We start from the raw sequence: 12,534 nt of genomic DNA on the forward strand, positions 1-12,534 counted from the left end.
CAATTACAGATTCAGAGTCATAAAATGAAGACATTTAACTGTTAGCGTCACCAGGAGAACATATCTTAAAGTCATAATACAGAGATCTCAATAAACAACTGAGGAACAGTCAAAGAGGTCCGAAAATCAACCGATAACTTAAACTGTAAAAGAGGGAGAAAATAATGAAGCAGATATTAATGACCTGGGACATTTATGTTGGAGTTTTCAATCAGTGAAATATTTGGAGATTTTTCAGACCGCTCCAGTCATATTGATGTGTGAGTGGATTGAATCTTCTCACCATCACCAGAGTGATGGCAGCGCCATAGAAAATGCTCAAGAAGAACAGGGCGATGAATGTAGAAGCAGTGGTCCAGATGTTCCCATTATTGTCCTCAGAGTCTTTAATCCAGATACGGCCCGTGGAATCTCCGGGGATGTAACCGAGGAAATGTTTTAATATGCATATTAATCCAGGACGTTCCATTATCTTTTGCACATACATTCTGTTGTATCTTCCTCAAGCTTTTGGCTTAGTTTCGAATTAAATTTTCATGCATGCCTAGTATTACATTAGTGGCTTTCAGTAATCTTTGTGTGTTACTAACACCGCAGCCGTTCTTGCTTTACATTCCACATACTGTCCGTATCAGAACATTGTATTTTTAAAGATTCAGTGCCAGTGTGTTTTGGATCAATTTCATATGACCTTTTACTGGATACCACAGGAAAATTAGTAGTTCAAAACGGTTATTTTAATGACAGGGACTTATAGCTACTAAATTGCAGGCTCTGGGTGTTATCATTTATGTGATGAGTTGGGGAATCTCATCTTCTTTCATAATTTGTGATGGAAACGCTTGGAAGGTCATTCACTTAACTCAGTTTCTAAGTGAGGGCGTTGTTTCAATGTATTTGCAGGGCCTGCATGTTTTTGGAAGTATTATTGGAGGATACAACTGTTAAGTACAAACAAAGGATTATAATCTCGGCCCGGAGAGAACAAAGTCCTGTTTTATGGAACTGATCGGGATGAAGCTGGACCATCATTTTCCAGACCTTCTCCCAAAAGCACATTCCGGAAAGAGGTAGACAATGATTTCTCTGATCGCAGCTCTTTCAAGGACAGAATGGCTGCATGTTAGATTCTGGGCAGACAGGGTGGATCTGACAGGGGAATCCCGTCTCACCAAAAACTAACGAAATTCATGTTGATGGTTTGAAGGTTTATAAAGGAAGCTTTCATCAGCTGCAAAATATGAAACACAATGGCCCGGAAGTGGTAATCAGCTTTGGATGGCCATTCCGCAATTTTCAACGTCCCCTGCCCCGCAGCTCCACATTTCTCACCTGCATTCAGAACAGGGTTTCAAGGGAACAGTGAGGTGTAAAGTCCTCCTTCCTCGTACAGGAATGTCGGGGAAAGCTGATCCAGAGCAATTCTGTAGCTCTAGCTATCGTTTAGCAGTAGCTTTAATGATTCCAAAGCCAGATTGGCACAGCGCAGAGAGAAGGTCAGTGTGCAAGACAGCGGGGTCAGGTAGTGGGGTGGCAAGTAAAGGGATGAGGGAATAGGGTAGGTCGAGGGTTATCAGGGAGTTCGAGGTTGTCGACGTTTAGTGGGGGAAGGGGGCTAGACGATTGGACGGGGGGGTGGTTAGTGGGTGGGCGTTGAGGTGCTGAGTAGGCAGCGTGGGGTGGGAGTGTGGGTAGCGTTTGGGTTATCCGAATGGTTGTCTGGGGTAGGGGGAGATTCGGGTGTTCGGGAGGGTAGTCGGGGGTTGGGTGCAATGGGAATGTGGGGGATTAGTTTGGGGATAGGGGTTGTCCCCGTGGTCTCGGCGGCAGTTGAAGTTTTGGTGTATTAGTCAGGGTATGGGTAATTGGGTTTTGGATGGTATTCGGGGATCTAGGGCACACTCGGGCTGTCTGGACAGTAATTGGGGTGTCCATTTCAGAGTTGGAGATCTGAATTCTGGTTACCCAGGAGCTGGAACTGGTATTAATCCTTCTCAAGTTTCCTGGGTACCTATTCTGTTAAGTATGCCAGGACAATCCAACTCCTCCAATCTAACCCAGGGTTCTGGAGTGTTCTAGATGCAGTATTAATTGCCCAATGGATGTGGAAAATCCGGGGGAAGTTGCCGGGCAGTCCTGATGTGGGGACTTACAAGGGATCAAACACCGCATCTCTCTGGTACCTCGGGGTCAGGCCATCCACTGGTCAGAAGATCTGGGACACACTGAGAATAAATTCTGATCTCCATAGGGCCACATCCATGAGGCACCCCAAAGATGCTGTGGGAGAAGCACAACCTCCACCATCCGCCCCCAGTCCGGAAGCCCCCATATGAGGCCTGCACGGGTATTGACCGGAAAATTCAAACTTCCGAAGAACATCAGGAACCATCCAAACCATCCGACACGTGGATTTAAATGGGAAACTTCAGTTCGTTATGCCTTTCCCGGCAGAATAGTTTCCCAGGAGGAGTGAGAAGAACGAAAATCTCTTCTAACTCCTGGGTCACTATAGAAATGACAACCCCGACCCCTCACTGGAAACCTCAATTATATTTCCCACCTCCCCGACTGCCGAAGCACCCCCACCTATCCTCTCAACCCGGCTCGGACTACACCCCATTACCTTCCCCAACCCCTGACCACCCTCCCGCCCCCAGGCTGCCCTCCCGACAATCGACAAACCACCAGCACCCGACTGCACCGTCACCCAGTTAGGACCCAACCGACCTCGTGAATACTCCTGATAACCTGCCGAACACCCTCCCAACACATCGAATACTCGCCAAGCATGACATCGACAATCTCCCCCGATTCCCCAAACACCGTGCAGGCCCCTGATTACGCCATAAGCGTTCCAACCCCCTGTACAGCCCAGGGTATTACTCTAACACCTCGACAACCATCCCAACCACGCCTAATTCTCTCCTGCTATCCAAATGTAACAACCCTGGACACACCCGATGATTCCAACACCACCCCCCACCCTCTCCCCCAACGACCAATCACCTCCATCCCCAATCCTGGAAAATTGGATTCTGGATGTCTGATATCTAATAGCAGTAGTTTTCCTTATCCATGTTTGATTTGATGTTCTCTGATGTCATGAGACTTGATGGATTCCACAGCAGATGTTGAGAACTCCCAAGGCCCTCCTTCCAGAATATACACCATTGTACTGGCATCACCGAAGGTTCTAGCCTGTTGATTTATGTTGCTTCCCAACTCGATTTATTTCCAATTATAGCATTCCAAATCATATTTTTTGCAGTAAATTCCATATCTCGTGTGCCTGGCATTCCAGCTGTCTTTCCTGAATTATGTCAAATAGCCGGCACACAGGTTTCTCCATATCCATGTCTTGTGCTATGGGCAAAGCTTAAATTTTTATCCTTTGTTCCCGTGTCCATATGACTAAGAGATATCACAAATGACAATTGACTGAACACCGATACTTGTGGGACACTGTGTTAAATTGCTTCACGATGCAAAACCATCGGGACCCACGAATACCATCCTGTCTATTACTTTAGAGAAAAGTTCAGTCAAGTTTGTCTATTTTGCCTTATTACAAATCCATGTTAGCTTTCGGTTATTAACCGAAAATCTTCCAATTCACCATTAAAATTGCCCCGATTCTGCTCACTGGACGTTCACCTGGCGGCAATGTTAGGCTGACTGATTGTAATGCAGCAATGATTTTCACACAGGATAGGAAATGTCTCTGTGGTGAATTTGTATGGGGGCTTCTAGATTGTCATGCGACATTCAATGTCAACATGCTTCATTAACATTCAACATCATAACGTGAGAAAAGTGCAACTTTTAAAGATATTGTAAGATATCATGGGGGTAATGTTTCCTGTTGAATAAGTTTTTAAAAAATCTAGTTTGTAAAGGAGAACATGAAAAAAATAACGACTGATCTTATTGGGAATTACAATGGATTAATTAATGCAACGGAAATAACGAGACAACCCGACTAATAAATCCATCAAATTCTTTCTGTACCTGCCTTTCGAAAGACGAATGTGCTCCTGAGCAGTGTCAGTGTCATCCAGCATCCGCCCAAAATGAAAACGAATGGAACGTCTCGCCAATCAGCCCAAATTGCCGAGTTGTAGACCCCTACTGCATTACAAAGCAACACTGCAGCACCAACATCCTGTTATTCTCTGGAATCCATTAAGTGTCAACTAAACTCGCTTGCATTTCACGCTATGCACACCCCAAAATCCTTCCCACCAGATCATTGAGTATTGTCAGAAGATAGAGTGAGATTGTTAATATTCGTTCATACAATGCAATGGCAACTCCTGCCGCTGTCAAGGAGCATTAAAGAGTCTGGCTCCAATTCCACAGATTGCATTTGGCAGAGCTTCGCCTCTTCATAGCCGACACTGCATTTCAGCTGTAACATTGCTGGTCCAGTGGCATCGCAACCGCTGGCCCCGCTACAGCCTTTCCGTGGACACGTCATCAGATCTGCTGCCTCTCCTTATAGGCTGCAGAACAGTCATCTGGGAAATCCAGAAACCAACCACAAGGCCTCCAAAAACAAGCCTTAATAACATCAAATAGTTTGTGACAGGAGAAATCCTCCAAATTAAATTCCATGATATTAAGGTGCCAAGCCCATCGTGAAACATTGGTGGAGTGTCAGTTTTGCAGAACTGGAGCTTCTGTTTGCCGAATGATGTATTAATGCGTTTTCTAGTCCACATTCGGTATACTGCCATCACTTCAGTCGTCAGGATGCGTGACTTCAGTGTAACATCAATTCACCTCTTCCAGGCAAATACGGGGCATACTCCCACAGGCCTCTTTCACAAATGGAATTCTGGGTCATGGTAGAGGGTGCCTCAGCAAACCACAGCTAAACCTCGGTACCACTGCTACAACTAATTTCGCCCCCCGAATATTGAAGCTATCCACTGACATTATAGTTGATCACGTCTGGGCCTGTTGTCAAATAACTGTTAAAGATAAATTGGTAGGACCAGCTAACTACTGATGGGAGGTGGTGGTGTAGCAGTATTATGACCAGGTTAACATTGCATAAGGCCCAACCTCATTCTCTGGGGAGCTAAGTTCACATCCCACCGTGGAAGGTTGGGCAATTTGAATTCAATAAAAATCTTTAGTTAAGCGTCTGATGATGATCATGAAACCATTGCTAATTGCTGTAAAAGCCCATTTGGTTTAATTATTTCCTGCAGGAAAGAGCATCTGCTGTCTGGCCTCAACGTGACTCTTAAATGCTCTCTGAACAAGACCATTTAGCGATTGAATGAATAAAAAAATCCCTTCTACCTTTATCAACGTGGCTAACAGGACAGCAGGAAACGAAATCGGCTGAAGATTTATAAATGATAAATGAAGATAATGTCCTTATGCAGTTTTATAACTTATTTAAAAATGATTTTGTTGGTCATTTTTGAGGCCCCTTTAGAGATGGGACTCTTCCCAATTGGCCAACGGAAAGCGCAGAAGATGAATTGATGGTGTTTTGCCATCGCAATCCCACAGTCCGCTGTTTGTATATTTAGGGGCTCAGGTGTTTGCTGTAAAGCGGTGCTTGGTCAGTGGAGAACAATTCCTGAGGATAGTATGTGCGTCCATTTCGAAGCGTATCCAACCATCAAGATCAGAATCATTACTGGGGCGGGACGCGGGGAGATTGTTGTTGCTTTATCAACAGTTCATCTTGGAATGTGGTAACAAATCAGATATACGACACTTTGCCGTCCACATGAACGTAGAGATACTACGAGGAATACAGGGACTCTGGATTCTGATGGGAATAAAACAGACCACAAAAAATATGGGGAGGAGAACAATTAACTACCAGAGAACAGATACTGACACTTAATTGTGCTCGGATGTATTGCGCCTTTAACAGTCTTATTTTCAAACTGAGTGACTGTTAACTAGAAATGAAAACGATACGTGGCATCGACAAGAAGGGGGAAGGATGGAATCTTATGTACAGTTGAAGTTGGATTTTGCTGTCCTTATCGTCCAAATAATTTAACAAATTCAAGTAGTGGATATTTCACCCCATTCTTTAACTCCTCTCTGAATTTACTCTGGCTCCCTGCATTAATAAACAGGTTGCCGCAGGAACTCAAAAACTGAAGCATATATGCTTTTTCCTCAAGAATGAATGTTGAAAGATTGATTTCAGAGCTTGAAAAGTATTTAACATTTCCAATTTGCACATAGAGGAAAGTTATACAAAGTAACAACTATAAGAGGATGAAACTTCCCGATACACAGAAGAGTAAAACTTTCTCCGCTTCTCCATCTCAGGGTCACACTGATTGTCCCTATTTCTCCGGGTCTGGAGTCTCCTGCGAGCTCTACTGGCTGCGAGAATGTGTCTAACTGTCAGGACATTGAGCAGTAAAATCAGAATGAATGGGAGACAAGGGCTTTAAATGAGATGAATGCAGTCATAGGCGATCCATGCAAGTGAGGTATAAAATATCACTTTTACATCGCAGAACCAGGGTACATTGTCAATTATTACAAAGATTCGTATATAAAATACTGGAAGGTGTTTTTGACACAGCTGATTGCGCAGATTGTCCCTATAACCCGTGCCGCCGTTTTTTTTGGAACAATATTTTACTTTCAGTTTCTGGCAACAAATGGCCAAAAATCGATCAAAGGTGAAAGCTGTAGTTAACCAGGCAGAGCTGTCTATGGTTGAATATATTAGGGCTTCACGGAGACTGCATTACTGGTGTGATTGACAGGAAACTGAGTGGGAAATAAATACCAGCAATCCGGTTCAATATCACAGCGGTTATAATGAGCAGGAGATCTGCCACCGCCAGGGATTGTAAATAATAGGTTATACAGGTGGAGAGGCCGCATTTCCCTCGAGAAAGGATCACAATCACCGCCAGGTTAGCTGCAATAAAGAGAGAGAGAGAAAGAGAGAAGGTGGAAAGAGACTGAGTTTGTGTGTGTGTGAGTTTGGGAGAGAACGAATACAGGAAGGTTACTGCTCAAACTATAAACAAATCAACAATTGTATAGGATTCTGCATGAATTTGTACCTTTCAGATGTGGTCCCCAGTTGCGCAATTGCAATGGGCAAGTGATTCAGCTTTGAAAATTAAAACCGTAATTCAATATAGGGCAGGTCAAAGTTATATGAATGTCAAATATTTTAATAAAAACTAATGGAGAACAAAAGGCATCGTTAGCACTGAGAAACCAACATAGAATTTTTGTATAAGCAAGAATAAAGTGTATGCATCTGCAAGACATTGCAGGAAATAATGACGAAGGTAAGTAACAAAACAAGCATCAAGAAGTGTGGAAACTAACAAGGGCGCGGATTATATCTCACTGCAGATCAACATAGTTCCTTTCCTATATAATAATTGGCAATAATTATTGAAAATTATTCGTTGTTGTGAACTTTGGGAATTGAACCTGCTCAAAAATATCCACATACAGCGAGGAGTAAAGGGGCAATGAATGATTTCTGATCTTCCAGACAGGGCGTTTGCCTGCATGTGAAGATACATTCTAACTCCTCACATATAGTCAACTGGAAGATCAGTGTCGATCTGAACCTTTGGAAATGGCGGAAGCCGAAGTCTCCTTCCGAGTGAGGTCCCTCTTGCAATGCAGCACTGACTCCGCACTGCATTGCACTGTCGGGATCAACTATCAACGTTGTCCTGTAGTGGATATTTGAAATCAAAGCATTGCGCCTCAGATGTGAAAGACGCAACCAAGTAGGCAGCCTCACTCAATGTGAACAAACAGCGGAGACGGGAAAATGTGGGACATTGCCCGGTGATATCAGCAGAAGGAAATTCCGGCGTCAACAGTGGTCAGGTAGAAGCGTCAGCAGCAGCTCATGAACCAATTAGTGTTGGAGACTGAGAGCAGAAACACATCTCTGTGATTGTGGTGTTAATATAGAATATTCATCAGACGTCTACTATTACATTGTTTATGCATCTGTCAAAAACTGGGTGCTCATGATGTCCTTCCAACAAATTCATTGGGGAAATATTGAATGTTACAATGGTCTCTATCAGCGGGAATTCGTGGGAATTATTCGATCATTGTCAAAGCGAACAGCACAACAGATTTACATTTGCACCGTGAAAACAGTGTGATAGCTCATCCACGGTTAGACTGTCAGTAACAGAACACAATCACATTCTAACTGTGATTAAAGAGTGATCATTCAACCACAGTTAGACTGTCAGTAGCAGAAGGTGATCACATTCACACCGTGATTACAATGTGATAATTCACCTTCAGTAACGATACTGGAAACACAATGGAAAGACTGTAATGTCACTTTTAAAATACAACTGCAGTAACAGAAGACGATCACACTTGCACCGTGATTACAATGTGATAATTCTCCTTCAGCAACAATGCCAGTAACAGAATGGAAAGGCAATTGCACTGTGATAAGTGTGAAAATACACCAGCACTAAATGGTGCAAAACACCGTTGAACAGGGTAATATAATACCACTTACAACGAAAAATTACACCCTTATAAGGGGGATATTATACCGCTAACAGCGAGAAATTTCACCCTGAACGGTAATATTTTACCATTAACAGCGAGAAATTGCACACTTAGCAGGGTGATATGATAGCACTTAAATTGTGAAATTTTGTTTTTAACAAGGTTATATTATGCCACTAACAGCGATGAATTGCACCTTTAACAGCATATTATTAAGCCATTAGCGGCGAGAATTTTAGGCAAAGGGAACAAATTATATTTTCAAAATTGAGACATTATACCTATAAAGTGGGGAAAAATTGCTTTTAGAGGGGAAAAATATACTTGTTAAAAGAGGAGAATTGCTCCATTAATGGGGAGCATTATACAGATAAAGGGCGAAATGGGAGAATGGGTATAACGTTATGGATATACAATGCTTTTAAAAAGTAGAATTCCTGCAGATAACCGATTTCCGTATCAAAATACTAATTACAATACTTTACCTGGAACGCCGATAGCTGCAAGGACTGGATAATAAATGGCAGACAGAAGGTCTTTTGGTGATCCGTGCATTTTCAACAAATGTTCTGAACGCCTTCTGCACTGCACTGAAAGATTGTCACATTTATAACTGATATGAAGCTCCAGGGAGTTAATTATGTGGTTTGATATCTTGCATTAAATGCATTAATTTTAAATAAAAACAGTTCAGCCCAGCTGCTTCAGGACTGACGTTTATGTTTTTGGAGAATAAAAGGTTTTTTTTTCAATGGAGTTGACACCCAAAGATTGCAGCATGATCACAATTTATTTTCTCATAAAAAGATACGGACCTGGATTTTGTGGTCAGGGGTGAATGAGAGGCCTTTGGCCCTGATTGCTCTGGAGAATCATAATTTGACTGGTTCACTGGCTGCCGCCAGAATTTAAGCCTTTGGCTGGTGCATGGCCCATGGACAAAATGATCTGTGAAATGTAGTATCGGGGTGACTTCTGGCGACGGCGCGCCCCTCCTGACGTCACGAGCCTGATACAAGTTCCCTGCTGTCCCTTTTCAGGCCAAAGGCAGATGGGTGTTTTGTTATGATTTTAAACACTTCTACGGACTTGGAAACTTTTCAAATTTTTCTACCACTTTCATATAGTTGAAAAGCCCTTTAAACACTAAGTGAGTGCTGCACAAGTGAATGTGCGCTGTGGTAGAAAATGTTCCGATGCAAGAATTTTCAAACAGGACAGGAAATGTGACACAGACTGCAGGATTGTCATGTAATCTTCGATGTCCATATGCTTGTCTAATGTTATAAGTTGCAACGTGAGTTTTTAAAGCAGCCTCAAGATAATTGTCCTCTTACTGCTTTGGAAAGTATGCACTGCATCACCTTACTGCAATTCTCTCATAAATTCGGCCGCGCTGCCTCTGCTTCCCGTTTCATAGATTTCCGTTTTCATCAGGATCAAGGAAGTGCAGGACTGGATGCCAGATATTCCTCTGTACAAGGTGTGCAGTAAAGACTGTGCAGGAAGAAAAGGACGGGAGTGACGGTATTGGTTAAAGAGAGCATTGCAGTGCTGCAGAAAGAGGGTATCCCAGAATGTTGAAGGACAGAATCAATTTGGCGAGAGCTAAGGGGGAAAATGTGCAATTAAGTGCTAGGTGTTGTCTGCCGTCCATCTGCGAGTAGGAAGGATGTAATGGAACAACTCTGCAGGGTAATCACAGAGGTGCAAACATGAAAGAATAGTAATAAATACCCGAATATAGACTGGGAAACTCGCAGTGTAAAGGACAGAGAAGGGCAAGAGCTCCTCGATTGTGTTCAGGGGAATGTTGTACAGCAGTATGTGTCCAGTACAACAAGAAAGGAGGCACTGCTAGACCTGGCTCTTGCAAATGAGTTTAGACAGGTAGATCAAGTGTCAGTGCGAAACATCAAGGAGACAGCGATCATTGTCTCATAAGGTTTGGGGTGACTGTCGAAAAGGATATTGGAATATCCAGAGTAAGAATAATGAACTGATGCACAGCCGACTTTAATGGAACAAGAACCAATCACGGTGCAGTGACGTGTTGGAAAAATTGTGACATCATTCGCTGCAGGACCAATCGACGAAGGCCATGTTATTGTGAAGTCATACCCTGCTCGTGCCTGCTGTTTATTAAAAAGGGCATTTCAATTGAATGAAAAGGTGACTTCCGTCCTCATTAAAATAGCCACTCAATTTCAACACTCATTGAACCATAACATATATCGACTGTAATTGGTAATTTCCCGCACTGATTCAGCAGCGAGTGATCACAGGCCGTCCACAGCCCCCGCTCAGCGGGGAGGTTTGTTCCGCCTGTGACCCCTGACTGAGGACTGTGGGCCCGTGGGAGTGAGCTCTTGGCATCTTACTGGGGCCGTGCGTCCATTGAGTCTTTCCGAGACTGGGAAAGGACAGAGAAACACAGGAGCACAACGGTGGTGGCTAAAAATAAATGCAGCTAACAGTGGAGGGATATCCTGAACGGTAAAAGCAAAATACTGCGGCTGTTGGAAATCTGGAACACAGACAGAAAACGCTGGAAAAACTCAGCGCGTCTAACAGCATCTGTGGACAGAAAGGCAGAATTAACGTTTCAAATCCGTTTGACTTTTCTTCAGAGAAGAAGACTCTGAAGAAGAGTCATACGGACTCGAAACATTAACTCTGTCTTTTCCCTCGCAGATGCTGTCAGACCTGCTGAGCTTTTATAGCATTTTCTGTTGTTGTTTCAAATGTCCTGAACGGTAGTGTGGAAGAGGATGGGAGTCAGATTGGGAGAGATAAAGGGTTTAAACATTAACTTCACCGATTAACAAACAGCATTCCGAGTCTTTAAGACGCGTCGGTAATTTTTCCTGCCTCACTCTTCCTACATTCAGCAACAAGGAACCTCGCCCGTGAACTCTGGGATTTTAGAGAAAATGTTGGAAATAGTAGGTTGTGGAGAGAAACTTCTCCTGATATTCCCATGATTGGGAGGCGCTGAAGGAACCACTGAAAAAACAATGAAGCAGATGGAACAAAACCCCAAGGGTGATAAAAGAATAAAACCGCAGGTGCTGGAAATCTGAAAGAAACACAGAAAACTCTGCAGGTCTGACAGCAACTGTGGAGACAGAAACGAAGTTGACATTTCGAGCCGTTATAACGTTTATTAGGCGGACTCCAAAAGTCAACTCTCTTCCTGCTTCCACAGGTGCTGTCGCGCCTGCTGAGTTTTTGCAGCATTTTCTGTGATTACGTAACCGTGGGGTGATGTTCATTTAGTTCAGGGAGATTGTATCAGAAGGAAAGGAGCAGGCAGAGAGGATCCCTGGGGTGATGTTCAGTGAGTTTACGGAGATGTTATCAGAGGGAATGGAGCAGGGAGAGAGGATCCCTGGGGTGATGTTCAGTGAGTTCAGGAAGATGGTATCAGTAGGAATGAGCTGATCAGGGAAACAGTTCATTCTCGAAGCAAAAGGGAGAATGACAGGGCTAATAGATTTAAAAGAAAAGGTGGAAGTGGAGAGTCAGTGTGTGTTTACGGGAATGGGGACAGTGTAAATGCTTAAGAGAAAGGCGTTGGTTTGGGTGGGGTGGGGTAATGTCTGTTTGTGTTTTTAAGAGATAATTCTAAGCCAGTGTCTCAGTATCCGATAGGCCCCAGGATCACGGAACATGCCTCATGTTTATGTTTACTTGCTGCAGCACGTGGAACCCCGTCTTTGAGCATTTTCGCGGTTTTGTCCCCCGTTATGTCCAATAGACCTAAAGCTCTGTAATAATTTACAGGATTTTCACTCGATCATATGTCAGTGCCAGACACGTTCCAGTCTCTGGAATCGCCCCTTGGTTAGTGCGCCCTGTTATGCCTGCGTTATATATCTAGCCAGCGGCAACCCTGCCTTCAAAGTGTTTAATTGGACAATGAAGAGGGATCTTTACCCTGTTATGACCCTGACTGTACCAACCGTGGGAGTGTTGGCTGGGGCAATGTTAAGGAAGTTTTCTGCTCCAACATCCTGT

This window comes from Carcharodon carcharias (genome assembly GCF_017639515.1).
Source record: "Carcharodon carcharias isolate sCarCar2 chromosome 21 unlocalized genomic scaffold, sCarCar2.pri SUPER_21_unloc_4, whole genome shotgun sequence".
NCBI classification, from domain to species: domain Eukaryota; kingdom Metazoa; phylum Chordata; class Chondrichthyes; order Lamniformes; family Lamnidae; genus Carcharodon; species Carcharodon carcharias.